Source organism: Sparus aurata, chromosome 12, assembly GCF_900880675.1.
Source record: "Sparus aurata chromosome 12, fSpaAur1.1, whole genome shotgun sequence".
NCBI classification, from domain to species: domain Eukaryota; kingdom Metazoa; phylum Chordata; class Actinopteri; order Spariformes; family Sparidae; genus Sparus; species Sparus aurata.
Window position 1 is genome coordinate 22,532,970 of NC_044198.1, and position 23,898 is coordinate 22,556,867.

A 23,898-nucleotide genomic window follows, 5' to 3' on the forward strand; every position below is an offset into this window, starting at 1 on the left:
CTCTCACCCTTCCTACCGTATAATGCAGATCTAACTATTCTTAAATGGGATCATATCCTTTCAATGGAGTTCCCCTTTATCATTCACTGATAAATCAAAATCAAGTGTAGAAAGGGGAGTTCAATTGCTCCATGCTTCCAAGTTAGATTCACACAGTTGCACAACCTTAAAGCGATATATTTTACTGCAACTAAACTAGATTTTACGATGAGCGGCAGCAGAATAAGATACCACACTGCTGAGGAATGCAACTTCAAGTTAGCAAACAAATGTTTATCTTTACAGCAATCTTAGACTGCTCTGAGATTTGTCAAGTTCTCAAAGAAAGTACACTTAGTGCTTGCCAACATGTAACACTGCAGAGTGAATAAGCACACTGGAGATGTACATGTTGATTTACATTTGCAGCCCTATATCCGATTGAAAGATGACAGTTCCTAGTTGACAAGTTATGCAACATAGGAATATATTACAACCTCTACAACTTTTTTCAATTTTAGTTATATTGTCCACACTGTTGCGACTGCAGTTATTTTTATTTGCAAATAAAAAGTCTTTAAACGCATCTTGTTAAAAACCCTAGTGTGTAGGATTTAGTTGAATCTACGATGAGGTTGCAGAGTGCATTCAACTTACCACCCCTTGTCTCACCCTTCTCTACAAAAGGCGTTCTCTAGAGTCAGTGTTTGGTTTGTCCCTCTGCGCTAGTTTAGAAAAATTGTGATGCAACAAGGTGGATCTGCATGCTTTGTATATAAAAGGCTCATCCTAAGGTGATGAAAACATAATGATTCTTTGTTTTAGGTGAATTATACACTAAAGAAATGAGAACTATGAAAACTATATATAATACACAGGGTTCTCCCCAGACGGTGGAACAGCGGCGCTGCGCCGCTCTACCGCTCGGTCAGCGCCGCTATACTCCGTGCGTGACAGTGTCGAGCGTCTGTCCGTCCGTCCGTCCGCCGTCCCCCGGTTGACGGCTAGGAGCTCCCGGCTGACGGCGATGAGCGTCCGTCCGTCCCCCGGCTGACGGAGTTGATGACCGGCTGTCCGTACGTCCGTGTCTCCCCCCCCCAGACTGACGTTGACGAGCGGTCCCCCCCCCGGACTGACATTGACGAGCGGACAGACGGTGCGCCGCTATACTAAGAATTTCTGGGGAGAACCCTGATACATGAGCATCGCCCAAATTCTATGCACTGAACCTTTAAAGGGCAACTTGCAGTAATACATCAAGACCCGTAGACACACTTTGGTGTGGAACATTAGTGGACCTACCCTTGAAGTACTGCTACCAAAATATGTTTGTGTAGTCAAGCAAAAGGGTGGGAACATCTCTATACTGGAGTTCAGTGTACAACATTGTCCCTAGCGAGGTCTTTCCTCTGGGCGCCTAATTAACAGCATCACATTCAACTCCAGCTGGCACAACAGGAGAACTGCTGCTTCTCAATAATGCAGTGGGATATTGAGTTAAGACGACCACAGTTCAGCAACTAACTAACACACACAGAGCCATGTCTCGATGCTCCATACCCCCAAACCCAGCAGTCTCAAGCACAGCTTAGACAGAAGCCCATGACTTCATTCTTATTTCACCACAGCTGGCAGTCAATATGCTGGCATTTTCCCCACAGTAGGGCTTGATAACTAAACACAGGGAGCAATCCATGTGTAAAAAAAACTAATCAACGGGAAGCGATGGATGGAATTACAGCTGAAACGGGTAGAAAGACAACACTGTTGTCAGTATCTGCAGCGGGGGTATGCAGCTCACTGGAACCTGAAGTACCAGTTTTGCACTCCCTCTGGTTTTGGTTCTCACAAGCGTTCTTAGGTCTCAGTGGTCTTGCGTGACTCTAGAAAACAAAACCATGATTGTTTTCTTTCAATTCTAGGTGAAATGAGGGTAGGTAATCTGATCCGTGACAAAGACAAAGTGCCTTTTACCGCATCTTCCCAATTTTCTACTCTGAGCATAATGGCTCTGATAGACTGAGCACTTGAAATGAATGAAAGACTTCCATCCATTTCAGAATTTAGATGTAGCTTACGCACATTGCTCTATATCTGAATATCTTTGAGAAACGCTTTACAATTCATCTCTTCATCTGAAAACAAATTGTATTATTGTTGCAGCATTTCTAGGCCTCATGTATATGTAATAAAGAAAAAAAAAATCAAAATTTCTTTATCTTTGAGACAATCAAGAGTTGTTTTTGTGCAGCATCCTGAAATAGTGCTGTACTTTATGAAATGAAACAAAGATTTCAATTATACTAAGTATTTGCATAGCGAAGAAGATCTGCTCACAGGCCACTCTCTGTTTCTCAACCTCTTACAATACACCCAGTATTGACCATAAACACCCTGTGTTTAAAGATGCAGTCCTCCCACCTACAATGACGTACACAATCCCCCCTCAGCCAAGTCTGCAAGGCTATTTGTTTAGAATGCCAACATTTGTGTTGGAGCAAGTGTGGTTTTGTGTTGGTCTCACAAACAACACTGAAAGCACCTTCGTGTTGTATTTGTTGAGAACAAAAACATTCAAAGTTTAAACAAAATTGGGTGTCTTGAGCAGCCTTTACGTATGCCCCTAGTACAAAATATATTACCAGTAAGAAACAATATGTTAGAAATATACAAATGCATAATATAGCGCTGACAGATAAATCCTATTTTCAATGTCACTGCAATGTTGACATGCACAATAAACACACTTCAAAAGACTTCCTGAAACAATGAGCTTAAATGAATGAATGAATGAATGAATGAATGAATGAATGTATTTACATGTGCCATGTATTCACAATTGGCATGGGAACATTTGACCCCTGTTAGCCATCAGCTAAAGTCAGATTATGTGCCAATGTGGTGCCGAAATGTGATGTTAGCTAGTGTGATGACTGGGAAGGAGAGAAGCCAACATGGACATTTCATTATTTGTTTATTTTTTGCACAGCGTATCGGTATAGCATTATGGAACAATTATATTGCACATCAGAGATCTTTCCTCATATTATTAAGGCCTACTGGGATGAATGCGTATGTTGATGAATCATATTTGCTGCTCAATGGTGTATAAAAGGGCCTTGTGATATTTAAAGAAGTTTAAAAAGTTGCAAAAGACCGGTAATGTTCTCATCAAGTGAAATAGAGCTTGACCATATTCCAACGAACCCTTCATTTAGCCATCATATTTAATCAAAACCAACTCAAGTCTTAATGGGATGCATTTTATTCTCCCCTTTACTCTCTGCACACTCAGCTTGGCTCACAGCGCAGAGGACTTCGAATATTCCGAATCCAGAGCGTCTACATTTTGATTTCCTTTGAGATGACTATCATAATTACTCTAATGAATAATTCCCACGTTATTTCTTTAGACACAGTTAGGCCTGGGGCAAATGAATGCGGCCTTATTTTCACCTCATTTGTTCAGGCTTTTACAACTCTGAGGTTATAGAGAAGTCATTGATCCCCCAGAGACAGAGAAAGACTGTGAATGGGTAGTCCACCTCCAAAGGTTATGTCCTCCCCACCATGCATTGAGGAGATTAATAAGCATGTTTATCTTCTGACCTTTACTGCAAGCTGGTAACAGACTGTCCTGCAGTTCACTTGGTATTGAACCGCCAGTATGCAGAAAATATGTCAGGCAGCCCTTGCGTCTTTACACTAACCAAGGTAATAATGACACTACAAATTCATTAATAAATTGGTATTTACAAAATGAATGTAATATACAAGTTATAGAATGAAATAAATAATTTTAAGCACACCAAGATAAAGCTTGCTATATTTGTCGTAGTTTCATCATCTCTTTGGAAAAGGGTGTTTTGGATTTTAATCACAATACATAAGAAAATCTGAGCCCTTGTTACAGGTATGGTACTTATTACAGTTACCACAAACAGAACTGATGTATGAATCTATTGTGAAGTTAGTACAGTGAAACTGCCTGCTTCCTTTGCCGAGCAGATAAGATCCATTCTTTATGTGCTTACATGAGTATTCTAACCATCCTATTGTAAAGCAAAGTTAAAGTGAAAAAGGAAAAACTGGAAGCACATTTCCATCAACTGGTTTGGAGAGAATAATCTATGCAATACAATGCTTAGTTTGATCAGAACATGGTGGTACAGGCTATGTTATGCATAGCTATAAGAAACAGGGTAGAAGAAGTGAACAATGCAAAATGGAAACAAAACTAGTCGTCAGTCACAAACAGACAAAGATGTTTCCAACTCCCAAGAAGTGCATCAACTCCTTTTTGAAAAAGCCACAACAACTCAAGAGTGCTTACCAAGTGCTTTAATGCAGTCTCTTATGATATGACTAACAGTGCTGTGAGTTTTACTGAATGGACTCGTGAGTAATCAGATGTAGAACAGCTCAGTTATGAATGAAAGAAAGATTATTTTTCTGTGGACAGGCACCTATTTTACAAGTGGAATGCTAAAAAGTGTTGAATGCCTATATTTGTAATATTCTCGGTCTTTGTACTTAATCCAACAATATCCGTATTGGCCACTTTCATACTAATATCAGGTAATGCACATCAAGCAGTGATATCACAGATTACTGACTAAACATTTCTTTGAAGGGTTCTTCCTGAAGAATTAGCCAAACACTATTCGATGCACTACTTGGCTACTGAACTATAAAAGCACGTCTTAGAAAGGTAATGTTCCATTTACAGGTCAATGTGTTAAGTTCCATGATTAGAACTACAACCACAACCTGTTACGGACTACCTTGTTGTGTCTCTACAAAGCCACTTCCTGGCGACATAAACGCTGACGACAATTCTGCTGAGATGTGCAACAGGGTATCCTGTGAGACAAGCTCACCACAGCCGTCTATTGACGTAAACTGTCAATTTCATAGTTCGTGCAAAGACAAAAACGTGCACTTTTATCTCAGAAAGCATGAGATCTTTGGACGTGGGGATTTTTTGCACATGTGTGTGTCTTTTTGAGGTTGGATAGACTAATAAAATGAGAATCAAGAGGAAAATGTCTTATAAAACTAAGTTTTACTAGAATTTATTGATCACAGTTCAAATGCTTTGTGAGAAAAGTTGATTTCCACTAAATGTGTGCAGCATGGGGAATTGTATGCCCAATAAGGCTAACTGAATACTTTCACCTGCTTAGTATTCCATAAGAAACACAGGAAACACTTGCTTATTGACAAGGCGGAGCAGATATTCGACTTTGGTGCATGAAAGAGCGCTGAGCTGCCTTATCGAATGAACTAGCTGTTTTATCAACTGTGAGCTGGCTGTCTTCTGTAGCAAAGCACCCTGCTCATCATTTTGCTCCCTTCCCTCTCTTCCTTGTTCTACACCACTGCCTTTTTCTTCCTCCCTTCTCTTATAATCGCTTGATGTTCCATTTCTACAGTAGTCCCAATATTTGAAAGGGCTTTACAGACAAAGAAAGTGCTACAAACCCACAACAGAGTCATCTATTTAGAAAACAAAATGTGATTGACAAAAGGCTGCAACAAGAGGACCGGGTGTACTGCTGAAATGCTAGAATGGTTTGCATAACTGTTTGCATAAATGTTGCATCATGTGAACTGTCCAACTTTCATTTGAAATCATTTGGATGGTGATTCCAGAACTTACACCTTGAGAAAAAGCTTGGAGCTTTAACTACATTTTTGTCCGCAATATGTTAGAAAACCTATACATTTAGGTCTGATGCTGTTCATAACACAAGTGCGGATTTTCAGGGAGCAGTTTCTTTCTCATTAAGACCTAACCAGGGTGAGGAAGGAGAGAGCCCTGTTGGTTATAAATAGCAGTCTGCTCAAAAATCCCCTCCGCTTCTAACTTCTTAATTAAATATGAGTTCCAGTTAAATACGAGCCCCTGAGATTCATTTCTGCAGAGAGGAGACCTGAACAAAGACATTAACTCGTATTAACAATGTCACACTAACTTTAGGGGTGCTGAAGGAGACTATATCATAGTGCTCAGGGTCTTTGCTACAGTAGATAAGCACATTATGTTTGATTATAAAACACTCCAGAAAGGCAGTAAGATGAGGGCTTTCTGTCACATTAACATAAAACAGGCTATCTATCTGCATTGGTGATATTCTAACTAAAAAGGTCAGGAACTTGTCAAATACATAAATGTGAAATCATCAGTCATCTTATCACCATTGGCCATGAAAGGCTGGTAATTATTGGTTATCGGTATCAGCTGAAAAAAATCCATCACTACTACTTTCAAATAACTCATTCAATCAATAGTAGAGCAGCATTGGTTGGTTAAACTGATCCAATTAAAGGTTTCTTTATAACTCACTGCACCAATGGTACAGCACCTGTCAATAACACCTCCTTGCAACCTGCGAAAACAATGGATTGCCTTCCTGTCATGATACACACTATTATGACTGAGTACAGGATGATACAGCACAAATAAACAGCTTGCTGTTAATCTGGTGAAATTTTGCACATTCACCATTACCTTGGAAATGTTTCTATTGATTAAAAATCACATATCATCTTTCACATTTTTCCTTTTTGTCCAAATCCTGAACCTTCTAGCCATAACATTTACAGACTGCCACTTCTCTCTCTATGGATTTTACATAAAATATCATAGAGCGCCATTACTGCAAAGATGTGAGTGAAGCTGTATCATCTCAGCACAATGTTTCTCAGATTTCATCTAAAATGGATTACTTCCACACCATTTTGCTATGGTGCACCGTGTGACAGCCACATAAATAGCAGTATATAAAAGGCTTTAGGGTTCATCGTGCTTGGCATTTGACTCTGCCTTTAGAACCTCATCCACTCCCCGCTAAGATCACACTCCCATGTGACACGTTGTATATACAAGGTAACCTTATTTACCAAAACAATTTATTTTGAACAAGCTTAGTTTTTACAGTGAATTAAGTGCGCTGATAAGAACTTACAGTGAGTTCAAGTGCTGCAGACCAATGTTGTTTGTCTCGTTTCCAACACACAGAGATTGAGAGGAGCTGGAGGGTATCTGCTCATGATCTAGGCTACACACACAGATGGCCAAGAATGGAAAAAGCAGAGGAATGGATAGAAACTAAGCACGCCAGACATAAAAATATAAAATGCACACAGCCAGAACAAAAAGGTAAATATCTTACTTTTGCTTTCTGACTAAATAATCTTCTAGAATATAGTTACTATATTTTGAATTATGAATGAACATTGAGAAGAAGTTCTTAAAAACCTTTTCAGTTATATCAATGTTTGAATGATCAGGCTTCCACAGTGAAAAGAAATTTAGGGCTACAAATCAGAAACAGTTGCTCGTCTGTTTCTCTGTGTAAGCAAGAAAGACAGAGGGAGCGAGACACAGTGTGCCAAGTCTCAATAACCAGGTCAGACACATTCAGGTCAGAGGCATGTATCCATGCAGACAACAGCCGCATTTTCCTTGTTAGCTTACTGGAGAATATGGAAATGGAGAACAACCCCATAATGCCTAGTTAAAGTCACAAAGTCTGCTCATTAAATGTTGTTTTAAAAGACTTTATAATGAAATGTCAAATGGAAAAATGGGTCAAAATATGGCATCCAGTCACTTCCATTCTTAAACTAAACCGCACAGAGAACAGCCTTACATAGAAGCTGGTGATTTGTACACTAATTTCTACTTCTCCCAGTGTAGTGACCAGCAAATGTAGTTGTTGTAATGTAGTTAAACTATAGTTAGCTAAAACTGTATCGCATCATCAAAAAACTTCTGTTGGTCTTATAATGGCAAAATTGCTTCAGAGCCAAAAGCACGGTCAGGCGAAAGTGTGTGCACGGCATAATCAATTAGATGTTCTAGTTAGATATAAGATCACATGCCTAGGACAGTTAATTCAATCCCTAGATACCGTCTATCACTAGATACAGCTGTTCTACCAATTAACTCTCTTTGAGAACTACTACTCATTTACTTTAAGGAAAGAGTGTGAAAAATCAGTCTGTAGCACGAATGCTGTCACAAAAATTTCTTTCTCTGGGAGCCCATTTCAAAATCTCTGGTATATTTTAAAATACATGGAATCTCAACTGAACAAGAAAAACCTTGATTGCAACATCAGTGCTAATGCTCAACGGTCATGCACACTTTCAGACTGGCCTCGAAAGATAAAGCAGTGGCTCAGTGAAAACAGTTTAGTAGGAATTTTACCATTTAACAAACTACTAATTCTTAACTTCCATGAATTAAAGTACTCAATGCAGCAAAAAGCCATTGCTACTGTGTAAATGAATTGTGAACATATCATTCCTTGATTTATGAAAAAGAAATATATACTGGAAATTAGAGACTAGTATGTTGACCTTGGTTTAGATCCAGGTATCAGATTTAGATTGATGCTAGGCCTGCAGCAGTGTGAAAGATATGCAAACAGAGTAGCTGTGACTTATGGGAAAGATGTCCAACAAGTGAATGCGGAAATGTTGGACCTGCATTGAAAGACAGACCTGTTCCTGTCAGTAAGGGCAAGAAACAAAGCCTTCTGTCATCTGCTCTTGTAATCTTTACTTTTGGGTCACAAGACGTGCATCCATGTGTCCTCAAGACAAACTGACTTTTGGGGTGACTGACTGGATGTCTAAAAAGGTGTTTTTTTGCGTTGACCACACAGTCCAGATTAGATAAATAAATAATCAAGTTACCTGAACACGGTGACATATTGTGCAAACCCGAGCAGCAGAGGTTTTACTGAGTGTGTGACTGTGGAAGTAAACAAACTCACACACAGATCTTTGATCTGAACATATAATGATAAGCATCTTATTTACGTTTCAGCAGTTTCTGGCGGGTCAGAGACAAAGCTTTGCTTTTTATTTCTTGAGTAGGTGTCAACAACATGACAGAACAATCAGCACCCTAAAGGGACTTTTTAACAGGTTTGACCTTTTAATCCAAAAAACAGGCCTTCAGGCAGCATATTGACCTTTGTTTTGACAAGTATTTGAAGTCGCCATAATGAACAAATGTAAGAAGAGCGTATTCTGCTGCAAGCTGATCATGCGATTTTTTAAAAGTGGGTCACATAACATCTAAAGATGCAGCTTTTTCTTAAAATGTTTTTTCATTTGTTACTGACAACATTTAGAATGAAAATATACATTAAGATTCTTCTTCAATTAGGGATGCACATTTTTAATTTTTTTTATGACCGATAACCGACGCTCATTAACCGATTAATAACCATTATAACACGGCTCTTCTTAATGCTGCAGAAAGCTCCATTCACTTGAATGGGGCTTCCCAATGTTCGGCGGTCAGTTATTTTCATATAACTCAGTTATTTTCGTATAATTGACCGCTACTAAGCATATTTGACCGTCGTCAAGGAAAGTGGCCTTTTTGCCTCTGATTCGCATATTTCGTATCACTCCGCACTCTAAAATCTTTGCTCCGCAAGTAGTCCCGGTCACTCATCACCGCAGCGTCTTCGGTTGCTAAGCGACGTCAGCTGATCTTTAGTCTACTTCATATGGGAAAAAACTACTCCTATGCCACTAGTATGGATGATTTTCACATTAACTTTAATATTTTTGGTAAATACGGTGATTTCGAGTCTTGGCAAAAGGCTGAGTTGTCATCAAAGGTCAAGAAAAGAAGAAGAGGAAAGCAGCGAAGAGGGAGAAGCGAAACAGTATCGGTTTGGCGAACTATTTCTCTGCTGAAAAACACTGAACGCCTGAACGGTAACAAATAAATTGTAAAAAGACATACTGTGCGACGTTTTTTTTTCTTCGTGTTGGCAATTAGCCGTGTAATAAGCGGGATAATGTATAGAACGGCGGTCGTTATCAGGAAAATAAGTCCCTTCAGGACAGATCAGACCCCGACGCGAGGTTCGTCCTGTTGGGACTGCTTGAATATTTCAGTGCTGTACCACATAGTTTGCAAATAACCTCATCTCCTTTTCGGTCGAATTTGTCCCACACAGAACTTCTTTTTGCTCGCTTCATTTTTGCTGTGAAGTGGGCTGTGGCGGAAAGCACGTAAAGGCACGTGTTGCACGTGTGGTACGCGTCGACATGCTCCCATGAGTTGATTGACAAGTAGCTAAAACATTTTTTTACCGATAGTATTAATAGGTCAAAGTTCCTGTTATCGGTTAACGGTTAACCATGTGCATCCCCATCTTCAATATCTCTTTTGGCAATGTAAATTTCCTATTTGTCATTTTAATTTTGAAGAGTCTTAATGCACCATGCATGGACTTTCACTGCTTTTTCCCCTTGATAATAAAATGACAACTTAATTTTGATAACAACTTTGATAACTAGTTTTCTCTCAAGTTTTATAATTTCCTCTTCATTTTTGGTCATTTTATTTCCAAACTCTTCAGTTTTCAAACTTGTGTAACTTATTATTTTCCCCTTTACGCATTCCTTAAATCTAATCAGTGGTGATGTCTATGCAGTATTATGTTGAAAATATGATTCTATGTGTTTATCTTGCAGCCATTTTGTATCAAATCACCATCTAACAGGAGTTTTAACTACATTGTTCTCTTGTCAGTGAGGTCTGAAATAACTATGGCGCCATGATAGCATTTCTTTTTTTACCTTTATAAAAAAGGTGAAATAGGATGCTGACTGCACACAAAGCTAGTTTGGCAGGTGTATCATGTACCCTGGCCTAGAGGGAAACAGGGTGGGGCACTCTTGTTGTTTCTTGTCAGCGTTGGACTAATATTGGACATAAATACGTCACTGCTGTGAGAGCAAAACTGTTCATACTGATGCATTTGCTTCTAGAGATCAAAATCCAAAACATAAACTGCACAATACATTCACAACTGTTGCTCATGCAAGTGAGGCGTCGCCTCACAGCTTCATACAAACAGGCTGTTTGATACCACTAAATAGCCTTTCACCTGCAGGGCTGAGTTACTTGGGGAATTAATAAAAAAAGAAATAAATAGCAAGAGAAAATAGCCTGACGTGAATTGGCTGCCTTACCTTGTCATTTAGGACTCAAGCGCCTGGATGCCAGTGGATGGCAGATGATAGATCCAACAGCAACAATTTGCTTATCTAAAGATAAAAAGTACAAAAGACAACATAAGAACCCAAACATAAAGCAAACCCTACATACATCATCAGTTCTTCATCTGCTTCATATAGATTAATAACCTTTATTATACATTTCCAATTGCCCCATTCCTGCCTTCAGAAAGAAACAGAGCTGTGCATTGCCCTTGTAAATGATCAAGATGTACAGATGTTCATCTGTATACCATTAACATCTGCCAAAGCACAGGATACATTTCCTCTTCTTTTTTTAACGAAACTGGTATTCAAACTAATTCACTGCATCATGTGATGTTTCTGCTTAACAGGATTTTTTTTAGATGCACATACAAGAAGAACAAACACATACACACAAAAAACCCTCATACATTTCCAATTATTGAAATGTAAAACATTGCTCAAGTTATTGTCTATCAGCTGTAGTGTGCTGTGTGTGAATACTACCACATTTTTCAAAAAGACATACAAACTACACCTTCTCAACACTTATACTTGCACTCATTGATTGTTCATGTATTGTTTGCACTTTCTGTATTGTTTGTTCTTATTTGTCTGTATCTATCCAGCCCATGCTAATGCCTGGAAATGTGTTTCTGCTGGAAACCAGTTTTGATCAGGCCTGCTTAACTAACTTAATGTTACTTTTAAACTTTCTTGTAAAATAAATGGGAAAAAAAAAATAAATAAATACAGAATGGAGGAAAGATCCTTCTCCTCACAGCATTCAGGCAGTCTCTCAGTGCAGAATCAAACCAAAGCAATAACTAATGCTATAAGAGTGTTTATCCCTGTGGATACACAGCCATACTGGGCTGTAGAGAATACAGCCTTTAAGCTTATGGACAGAGTGCTTGAGCCCTGCTATAATATGCCTTCACATGAGTATTTGAGTATGTTGTGCTGCCCTCTATATACACACATAAGATGCTGTTGGAATTATCAACAGGTCATTGAGCATTGCTGACATTTAATGGCAATATGTGTATTTGAGTGCCTGGACTGTAATATGTAACATAAAATAAATATGCCGTTATATCTTTATGGCCTATATGAGCTGCTGTTCAATATATGGTAGATACTGAACTGTTACACCCCTAGCCTCTTGATATAAATATTGTTGCTGCATTGGCCATTCCTCTAATCCTTTGGGAGTGATGATGGAAAACTGCCAAAATCCCAACCGCGTAATGGGATTAGATTAAGCTCCTGTAAGATCTTTTTTTATATGTTCCATGGCGCATGATAATTAGCAGTCAAATTTAGGTCAAAAGAACCTCTTCCTCTCTCATCATGTAAAGTTATGCTCGTTAGGGGTTGGCTTCGCAACCGTGGAAGCTAATGTTCGGTATGTTCGACAGAAAAATGATTTGTCAGCAAATACCCCCGTTACAACGTATACGCAGTTGATTGGTGGTGGGATTTATTTATTTAGTTTATGATATATTAAAATAGCCAGGCTCCTTCTCCTTCCCATCTTTCTGCCTGAGGACACACAAGAAATGCAGATAGAAACAAGCAGTTTTAATTTAGCTACCGAAGACTGTACAGCTAAATGATCTGTGCAACACACACAAAGAAAATGTAAAGAACTTGAACAAGACTCAGCCTTGAATTGTGACATAATCTTGCTCCTCAGGTCAGACCACAACACAAAGGTATTGTCTCTGCATGTCTGGAAAAGCATTAGCCTTGCCAGCTAATCTGAGACACACTAACAGATAGGATCATCCCACTGCTATCCTCATCGAGCACAATAGAGCTTTAGAAAGAGAGCAGGAAAGAGGGAGGGAAAGAGAAGAGGGGAGGAGAAAGAAAGAGAAATTTTGACTTATTCATAGGCTGTCCCAATCAGCTGCTAACACATTGGACTGCACTGACACTCATTAGTTTCTGCTCCACTTCCTCTTGGGTGCCTTTATCCCCATCTCATCTATTTGGGATACTGAATCTTGCCAAACAAAAGTTCCCTCTGACACACACTGCAATAAAGCAATAGAAGCGTCAATTTTTAAACAGGGGCGGTGGGGGAGGGAGAGGGGGGCAGCATTGCAGCAACACCATCAGCCTCTTTTTGCAGCTATTCGCCTTTCACTTACACAGCCCCATCAGCACTGCAGCAAAACTGTAAAACCAAAAGCATAAAAGGAAATCACCTGTGACTCGTTTACATGAGCTCTGTCGATGAGGAAGTACTTCATCTTGTGCCATTTATGTGTTTTCTGCATCAGGAAAATTACAAAAATTGATGCCGATAAATAAACCATATCATGTTTTCATTCAGCCATCTGACTTTAATTCACTGGGGTGACAATAGCCCTTTTTAGATCAAAAAAAGGCGGCACATTTGCTCCAAGGTAAGGGCGGGAATGTGAAGAAGAATCTTTATTTGTCAGACATGTACACACACCCGAAATTTGTCCTCTGCATTTAACCCATCACTAGCTGCACATTCCAAGTATACACATACATACACACACATGCTAGGAGCAGTGGGCTGCTATGTCAGCGCCCGGGGAGCACACATGGGGGGTTTGGTGCCTTGCTCAAGGGCACCTCGGCAGTAACCTAGGAAGTGGACTGGCACCTCTTCAGCTACCAGTCCACTTCCATATTGTGGTCTGTAGCTGGACTTGAACTGGCCACCCTCCAGTCCCTAAGCCAAGTCTCTACTGATTGAGCTACTGCCGCCCCCCCCTTTTTTTTTTTGTGCCGCCCTGTCTTTCTAAAACGGAGGCGTAATATTCCTCATTTTCAAAAGCCGCCACTGGGGTAGGTGTAAACATGTGACGTGACGTGAAGCACTAAGTTGGGCTGTGACAACGAATTGTCTTCAGAATAAGAGCTTTACATTGCACCCCGCTGGAGTTTAGAACTGGGTTCTTAGCAGGGGGCTTTTAATTTGAAAGTAGCGACTGTTCCTAGCTTGCCGCTACAACAACAAGCAGATGCTAGCATCTCCTGGATCTCAGCGGCTGTCCAGTTGCTAACTATACGTGCATGTTTGGCAAACCAAGAGTGAACAGAAGATAATTAATTTCTTTTTTCTTTTTTTCACAGAAGTTTTGCAATATTACCCAGAACTTGTCATTTATCAATAACGACTAAGAGTCATATTATGGCTCGATCACCATTTCCTATTCTTATCCTCGAGTGCTACCTTTCCCCTTAACACAAAGCCAAAAGGTGTTGTTTCAGATCTCTCCCTATGAACTGGGACAACCCTTCAAGACTCACACGTCATCAGATGTCCTCAATGGCCTTTATCTTAAAGATGCAACTGGACATTTCTGATAAAATGTCTTCAGCTGTGATGATTTCTCTTTTGTTAGAGGTTTTATAATTAATAATTTATGTGATCGGAATAGACGAGAATGGACTTTCGCAATTTGTTCATCACTTCATGGCATCAATCCGCGTCATTACTTGGCCTCTAGTGGTGTTTTATAGGCTAAGATTAGCATCCCGTGCTCCTACCCTGCCGGTCCGCACTGATATAACAGGGGTGGTACCACGTTTTAAAGAAACGAACCACAATACATTGAAACAGCAGAGTTTGAAGTGTCCGTTTGGAGGGCCATGTAGCCCTGACTTTCCACCCTACCACTCTATCCCAACAAGAATTTAGACATCCTACCACTAGACGTGAACACACAAAACAGAGGGGTACACCTAAGTGATGCGTGGAGATTGTGCCTTGGTGGACTTTAAAGACTTCCTCATAAAACTCATTCATATGCATGTTCCGGAAAGCTTTATGAAGACATAAGATATAAAATAACCCAGTAGTATAATAAAAATGTTTTACTGGCCTTTCAATCAGACTTGGTAAAGAGAGCAGGGCTCATTTCTGCTCTTGATGCGATCAATCACAAAGGTGGAGTCAAGTTATAGAGATGTTTGCTTTGTTTGCTATGGAAATAATGTAATAATGTCATTAGTTTTCATTAATGGCCTAATTGTGTATTAGTAGTACCAGTTACTCTGTTCCTTGTCCTGGCCAGTTTGTTCCTTTGCTCTGCTAATAGACTCTGTAGAACACTGTAAACTGAAATCTAATTTGGCTTGTTCTCAGACTGCTGTCAAACACAATGCTGTGTACAAACACCGAGTCTAGTTCACTTACTGCAGTTAAAAGGTGTGTTCGTTGAATGACATCAACACTGAAAGGAGATACTTGTGGATCAAGGTGTAAAGAGACTTGTAAGTTCTTTAGCAGCAGCAGTAAACATTTGTATACACAGAGCTTTACTCAAACTGCAATATGTCACATGACATCACAGGCAGGCAGTGGTGTATTAGGGTCAGTGAACAAGGTGCTGCTGACCAGCCTTTTGCTGTTCAGCCTGTTTAAATCACTGCACACTGCAGCGACTGAACGCCAGTCATGGAGCTTCTTTATGGGCCAAAACCCATGACTTTGCCTGTGCACACAGAGCAGATTTTACATCATTTGAATTATACTGCCAGCCTTAGCGAACAATGAGCTGTTCATGTTTTGCACTAAAGTGATCCTTATACAAATTAACAGCTCTGAAACAAGTGTGATTCAACCCAAAACACGCTGTGGATGCAGTGACTCAGCCAACAATTGGAGGTAGTCCGAGCATGTGTCCACATCTGTGGTAAAATACATCACAGACCGCACTGGAGAGCCATTTAGTTATACTGCAGTGTGTAAGCAGATGTAAATATAATTCTTGTGCCTGTATCATCACTGAAGGTATGACACACATGACAACAACAAACCACAATCACCTGAAGCGACAACAGTAATATTATGAAGCCCAGTACAGGGTCATAAACAGGACAGTCTGCCTTCAAATTCTAATGGAGGACAGTCTTTTGTTTGGATGATGAGAGGTGGAAATAGAGGTTATGTATATGATAATTTGACGATCCAGCATGAAAGAAAATAGGAGTCACTTGGACCACTACGTTTATGTTCCAAATGTGGTCATTGTGTTGGATACATTTCAAACTGGATGTCATCAGTCATAAACATGTTGATACAATAGCAGTTTTTTTTTGCAAAACTTGCGTACAATTGATATTTGACACCTAAACAAGCTGTTATAGCTGACTCAATAGAACCCCATTTGAGCTGCAACCAACCTAAACTGGATGTAAATTTAGGATAATATGATTAAACTGTAGAAGGGCTGAATCTTCCCTCCACATTACTAGATCATCAATCGTGGGCAACCTGCCTCATGAATCTGATTAACTGTTTTTGGCTTTTCCAAGCCAGCTATAAATGCAAAATGCAACATACAGATCCAGATTTAAATAATTAAAATGACACTGGTGTATAGATCTAGAATAAGGTATTTACAGCAATAACTGTACAACCATGTTTGGAGAAAAAAAGAATCCAGCGCACAAGATTTAGTACACAATAGTTTTTAAACAGAATTTTTGGTTGCCTGTTCTTCTGCAGAGAATATAAATGAACATAAATATGGATGAACCAGGCTGCACTGAGCCCGATCACCGTCCCAAACCTCATAACAAATTTCTCTCTGTATGGTTTTTGAAATACCATACATATATTTAATATGATAATTTATCATAAAACTGAAATTACCACACTGCAGTTTATTAGTAAACCAATCTAATGGCATGATTTTGCCTAAAAATTAGCTACAATATATATGCAATAATATATATCAAGTTTATTACAAACACTGCCTCTGTGAGTTGTGTGTTTCCCACCCTCTCTTCCTTACGTTGGGAATACTTCACCGACTAGGATATAATACTTTTCTTCAGCATGAATTATGCATGTCTTGTTCCTCACGTGTAAAATACAAATGCCTTAGTGATGAGGTATTGTTTGACTCTCTCCCTTGCCAAATGCAGAGTTGAGATCAGACTTATCGCTTATCATTTGTAGACAGCCTGAAGACAATGCATTGCCTAACCTACAACACATAAAACCCAGTTATGCTATACAGTATGTGGACAGCTTATAGCAGAGATATGATGCTGTAGCTGATATTACAACAGACCGTTTCTTACAGCTTTTATGTCCACACAGGCTCCTTTTTCTTTCCTCTTCCATTGCAAACATTCTTTTACATAAATGTCAAGTTTGACAAGTGTTATGAGGGGGAGATTGGAGCAGTTCAGAACATGCTCCTATGCGGTGTCTTAATCAGCCAAACTAAAGAAGGATTTGGCTTTGTGAACATATCTGCTGATAGACAGCAAGACTGTCAGAGGGAGAGACAGTTTTTTGCCAAACTGGGTCACAGAAGCAGTGAAGTCATAGGGGACAAACTGAACGCACAGATGTATATTAGAACGGATAGAACAGCAGGTCAAATTTATGCAAATTCACATGTTACGGAGTCAAAATACAGACTCACAAAGCTTGTTATGGACTATCCATCTACAGCATGAAAGGCCTTCACTGCACTGAATGGGCTATTCATTTAATATTGACATCTACAGTTACTAATGTGCATTACCAGCCATTTGTTCAGCCAGTGGGCAACAGACCAAGAAAAAAAAATCCATAAACACTGACTTTTATGTTTGACTGATTTATCATAATGAATAACAAAGAGGCAGTTAAGTATTGCTGTGGAGCCACAGACAAGCCGCAGACTGTAAATAAAATCCACCTACTACAACTGTTTTGAAAAATACACTTAAATCAATCACACTCAAAGAGTAGACATTTTTCACCCACAGAACAGGTAATATTTTAAAAAGCAGACACATTTGGGAGAGAGAGATGTGTCAGTTCTTTTTATACAGCTTAAATAAGGTCAGTGGGACTGAAACGTTGCTATAAATTATAAATATCAGCCGGGACATCCTTAGTCTGAATATAGCCTGCTCCAGATCAAGTGATCTACCCTTATGAAGACTGTATTGTGACATTAAAAAGTCCCCTAACCCCATGCCATCATCCGCAGGCGCATGCACATGATCCATAAAATCTTTGTGGGTGTTTTGCCAGAATTATCTTTATAAAAACATAAATAAAACACCTACAAACTGCCATCTTGTCTCCAGTTCTTCCGTTATTCGACATTGGCATGACATGGTTTAACCACAAATGGTCTTTCTCAGGTGGCTGACTAATCCCATGACCTTGCTTGGTCATATGACCACACTTGCAACTTCAAAACTGCAGTCACTGCCTACAATCAAATCATCCCTTGTTTTGAACTCTGCCGCCCGCTTTCACCTGCTTTAAGAAGTAGGACAAGCACTTCATGGCTGCCAAACATTACACAGATGAAACCTTGCTGAAACCAGTACAGACACTGCATTTTCCTCATAGCTTAAACAAAGATGTCGCAACAATTCAAACACTGAAGCTTTACGTAGAGTCGCTGAAAAGTCAACAGGATATTTACCCTCTGTCCGTCTAATGTGGCCAAACGGGAATAGATGTGTCACACGTCAGAAATTGAAGGGGCTTGCTCTGTCTTCCCCTCGGTAAGTTGTAAAGCAAAACTGTGTGACTACATGGATGACGGCAGTCGGCACAGGACAATCAGTCTCATCTTTGGCCTCCTCACTAAGATGATAACGTCTCTAAGGACCATTACAACACTAAAGATGTTTTAATCTACAACAAGAAAGCTGCTGATGCGAAGAACTATAAATAATTGAAATTGTGTGTGTGTGTGTGTGTTACTCCAGCTCACATCGCCTGATAGTAATGTTTAAATGTAGATCACTTAAAAAGTTACGAGGATAATATCAGCACAGTTGGACTAGTTTGCAACAGTTTCCAGCAGAGAGCACATGTCCCTAATTTCTTTCTTCATGACGCACTGCTTCCCACATGTTGAAAATTAATTTGTTGTAGTGGGGCCTTGTGGTTATCTGAAATAAAGCCCATTTATGAATATCTGTATTTAATTGTGAACAAAAAACTGTTCTAGAGATGCATTTTCACTATTGATTATTCTTTAACAGTACAAAACCAGAAAATAAACAATTATTTATCACAGAGGACAAAAAAGGAAGCAAATCTTGACAACTGAGAGGCTGGAACTGAGTGCTTACTAAGCTGATGGAATCAACTCTATAAGGATCATTAGCATAGAAAACACTGAGGTTAGCACATAGATTGAAAGTAAAATAAACACATGCAACAGCTTGCTCTGTATGCACCTGCTACTCGAGGGAGGGGGGCAGGGCTGTATCCACAACAACTTTGTCTTTAAAAACAACACACACAAAAAAAGATCTTTTAAGAAGGGGAAATCTATTTGAGAGCATCATCATCCCATACCTCTGCATGAAAAACAAAGATCACAACGTGTGGACAATATTTGTGAGCCTATTAAAGATAAAGTCTAAACAAAATGGCATGAAGGAAATTTGGATCAAATAAATCACCTGCCAGCTGTACTGTATTACGAACAACTTGGCACCTTCACACTGAGAACCACTGCCTCAGCTCACACTGGCTCAATTCCTAACTCAACAGCTCTTTCTCACAGGTTTGCTCAACACCATCACCTCCAACTCGTCAGCGATGTCACATGAGTGTTCAGTCATTAAACGCGTGCTGCTCGGTCCACGTCAACAACCTCATTGTTTACACATTGCTCACACATTGCCCTGGCATATTTCTCTTTCCTTATTTCCGGGTGTAGAAAAAGAATCTTGAATTGCTTTGAGGCTGGACTTGCTGAAGATGGGAGAGGAAATGTGAGCTCATATGGTCACATGAGCATGAATATTAAGAAGAGCTTTCCTGTCATTCATAAGGTGTCATCAGACAAACACACCTACAGTCACTGTGTTCAGCGTTCATTCAACACCAACTCTACACATGACCAAAAAGTCCATCTCACTCCTCTGACCTTCTTTCTCCTCAACTGATATCCCATTGGTTCACACTCTGGGATGATTACTCACTGTGTTCCCTTTCAATGGGAATTACGTCAAGGAAGTAAAGATAACATTTCATTGGGCTTTTAAAGGTATTGCCATAAAGGAAAACCTGTCTGGGTTTCATAACTGCTGAACAAAACAATTTGGGCCTGTTTGAAAGCAAAAGGAAAAAAGGGTTTTAACCTCAGGGACCTCGTCTTAATCCTTCTAGAGTTTTATTTGTCCAACTCAAAGTATGATAAAGAGAAATGGAAATAAAGGGCACAATGGAAGCATTATAGAATTGGATTAACCATTATGCAGCCATAGTATTTTGAGCATTTTTTTGAGGCAGAATGAAGATAAGGAAACAAGCCACTTTTGTTGAAAAAGCTACTGTCAAGTCTTTGCCTTCTTTCGGTATCCAAGTGGCACAACAAAGTGTTTTGCAAGTGTATCTACAACAACACTACTTTGGCATTAGAGTGAGAAAAGAACAGGGCAGTGAACCTTATCTTTTGCAGATAAGGTCAGTTGTAAATGATCATACGAGGAATGAGGAAAATTTAATGTTCAGCTAGCACACACAGGGCTTTAACACCTCCAACCACCATGGAAACATACCGCCGCATTTAAACTGATTTATGCAGTGTATGTATTGAAGATCAATCTTCCATGACAATATTTACTTTTAATTAAACAAATGACCAAAAAACTGCAACGTGGAAGGGAAAGGCTGAGGAATAGGACAAGTGTTTGCTCTACAGTTTGAAGAAATGTCTTGAAAACTCATGCATATCATCCGTCAATATTATTGTGGATAACTGGATGATAATCTACAAACAGCTGCTCACCAGATCTTGGACAGTAGGCCAACAACAATGACAAGTGGCAGCTGATATGTCCTAGTCTCTGTTTATATTTTATGACAGCGAGGACGGCCTTTGAAGGCTAATCAGATACTGTTTAACAACATGACAATGCCGGTCAGTTGAGTGTGAAGGCAGCAGAGGTCTCCTCTGTATTTCAACAAGCAGGATGGAGGACATTTATACTGCCATAGATGCCTACAGTATTTACAGTCTGTGTTAAAGGATAGGTCGTCATCTTCTCACCCTCATGTCGATGGAAAGTCAGGTGAAGTTTTTCGTAGTTCGCAAAATAGTTCTGGATTAACAGTAGATAGGGACTTGTTTTAAAACGTAAAATAAAACTAAAAACATCAAATGGCTCCGTACAGCTTCTCCCACATGATCCAAGTCTCCAGACGCCCTAAGATCCTAAACTGATTTTAAAAAGACAATGTTTAGATCCTTAAAATGAGGTCGAACGTGTGCAGCCACTTCAGATGCTTTTAGCTTAGCAGCTTTACCGAATAGGACATTTTGATAAGTGTAAATCCCGTCTTCTCAAATCAATTTGGGACTACGGGGGCAGTTGAGCTGCGTGGAGCCATTTTATGCTTTTGTCAATTGTATTTTTTAACGTTTAAAAACAAGTCCCCATCTATTTACGTTGCTTAGAAGGACGCTGAAACTCCATTTCACTGTGAAGTAGCAGCAGAAATGTTCTGTGGAACGAGAAACTTCAAACCCTGTCTTTCCGTCGTCATGGGGGTGAGCAGGTAGTGACTGAATTTTAATGTGTGGGTGAACTTTTCCTTTAACCCTGTCATGTGTCCTTCTCTTTGGCAGCACAAAGCACTCCCCACCCTGTCAAGTTTCAAGGGTCACTTCAGCTGTTTGTACAGTGATGAGCCTGTTTTTGGTTTATAGCTTCATGGCTGTTCACATGAGATGGGCTTGGTTACAGCTGCAAGCACCATGTCTTGCTGTCATTGGTGTGTTAGAAAAACCACAAAGCATTCACGGATGTGATTCAGGGTGCAAAAAAAAAAAGAACAACAACACTTGGTTTTTCACCTGAATGTTATCCGCTTCATGGCTTCCTCATGTTTTTTTTTCTGAGCTTCTTCTCTTGACAGCATATACAAATAAAACATGGATGGACTTGCTGGGGGGAAAAAATTCCCTTAAAAATCAAAACCTGGACATTAGCTCCTCCATCTCAAAATCTGAAAATCTTAACAGGATTAAATTACACTGGAGTTAAGTGGGGATGGTAATCTGATTAGTGAAGTGGTGAGAAAATGAAAACGCCGATATGTTGAGTGTACAGCGGCTCACTAATCCCCTCTTGGTCCGTCGAAGGGCTGAAGGTGCCCCGCAACAAAAGATGTGACTGCCGCTGCTGCTGCTGCTGCTGTTGTTGTTGCACTGCAGCTGTTAGATTACTGACCAACACTGAGGACTTCAGTTAAAAATCATACAGGTTATCGACTGCCATTTTTTTTAAAGATGTAACGTTACTCCTCTGCGTCACATCGGATATTCTGGTGACCCTGAATAGATAAGCAGCCCTGCAAATAGGCAGCCATGTAACGTACAGCTGTTGATGAGAACCCAACCGAAAATACAGACAAGACAGCTGCTCGAATCTGTCGTTACCGTCCAAAACCAACCACCATTTTTTCACCACAAGAACACAGTCACAGCCGTTACTAAACAGCGAGAGTGTAAAAAGAAGCTGTAACGTTCAAATTAATCGATACAATTGACTGGAATTAATTAAGACTACAGTCGGACAGCATCAGAATGGGACCCGGACGACGCTGCTCCACTGCGCTGAAATGTTAGCTAGCTCTCCTGTTAGCATGTTGTACAGAGGGGGGGCCCCCGCAGACAGAAGCGTAAACTTGCTCAAACAAAAGACACTCACCTAAATCCCCGTCGAGTCTCCGTCTCGTGTGTTGGCGCCCAGGTTATAAGCAGGGTGATGATATCCAGACGATATATCAAGAAGTGGGCATGAGCTAGCTTCACAGCTTCGTTTTAGAGGGTTTTTTGTGTGTGTTGCTAGTGCTAGCAGCTAGCTAACGTTGCCCACTTAGAGAGCGACTCGGAGCTGGCCCAGTACGCACATTCTGCTCGGCGAGCCGTCCTCAAGTTGTCTACTGTTGTCGTCCCCTAGTTGTTTGTAGACTTTAAAGTACGTATCGTCCAACTGTTACTCAAACAAACCCCACTGAAGGCGAACACACGCGAATAATAATTAAAACAAGTCCTTAATTGGTAAGATTTGATGACACAGGGCATTAAAAAAAAAGAAAAATCCAAAATGTCCACGACATTCAGCAAGGAAATACAAAAGGCAAAAATGCGTAGAGCGAAACCTTCTCCTCCAAAGTGTGCCGCACCCAGGTGTTTTCAGTCATAATCTCCTTTCGTTCAATCATGCGGCTTTTTTTCTGACAGAGTCGAGTGAAGCTACATGGAGGCTGTTGGAGAACAACATGAAGCGGAGGGGTTTTCTTCCCTGCGACCTCTGTGCCTACATGCAGGAGTGGGCTGTCCAACACAAGTCTCCTCTCGAGCTCCGAGCCTCCACTGATGATGCCTTCACGGTCTCACCCTCCTCCTCCCCCCCGAGACACCTACAGCTCACCTCGCTCAGTGCATTTGCTCGACAACATTTTATATTTTTCATTTGTGATAAAGTCCAAGAAAAGGTATTCACACACATACGCACACACATACAGATTACACATAATTACTTTTTGGTTGTTCATTAAATCAACACAGGTAAAGGTGAGTGTGTTTTCACCACATGCAGCAGTTTAAGCATTCATGCCAAAAGTCCTGCATGAATGGATTTTATTCCAATAAGGAAATAGGAAGAGAAAATTCATTTTCCTTTACTGTTTAACTCACTCACAACATTTGCTATCTCATATCGCCCCCTGGTGTATATATACATGTACTACTTTTTTTAAGCCCCCCAAATATGCAAAACCTTTTCCGTCACAGTATGGAAATGAACCATTATTCCTAAATCCTGTTCTAAAAGAAGAAAGATCTGGAGATGTTTCATCATAATAGCCTGATTCCTGTTAAGGAAGGAATTTATGGATATATTACAGGGAGTTAC

The 23,898-nt window shown here is 40.0% G+C and overlaps 1 protein-coding gene across 3 annotated transcripts in view; it reads right to left on the reverse strand.

Annotated features, from left to right (window-relative positions):
* Positions 1-23,385, reverse strand: part of erbin (erbb2 interacting protein) — a 58,139-nt gene extending 34,754 nt beyond the window's left edge. For all 3 annotated transcript variants that reach the window (XM_030435579.1, XM_030435578.1, XM_030435577.1), the window contains exons 1-2: positions 22,690-23,385; positions 10,996-11,070 (exon numbers count right to left, since the gene is read on the reverse strand). The gene's annotated coding sequence lies outside the window, so the exon portion shown is untranslated. The remainder of the gene's footprint in view (positions 1-10,995; positions 11,071-22,689) is intronic.
* Positions 23,386-23,898: the final 513 nt, after the last annotated feature.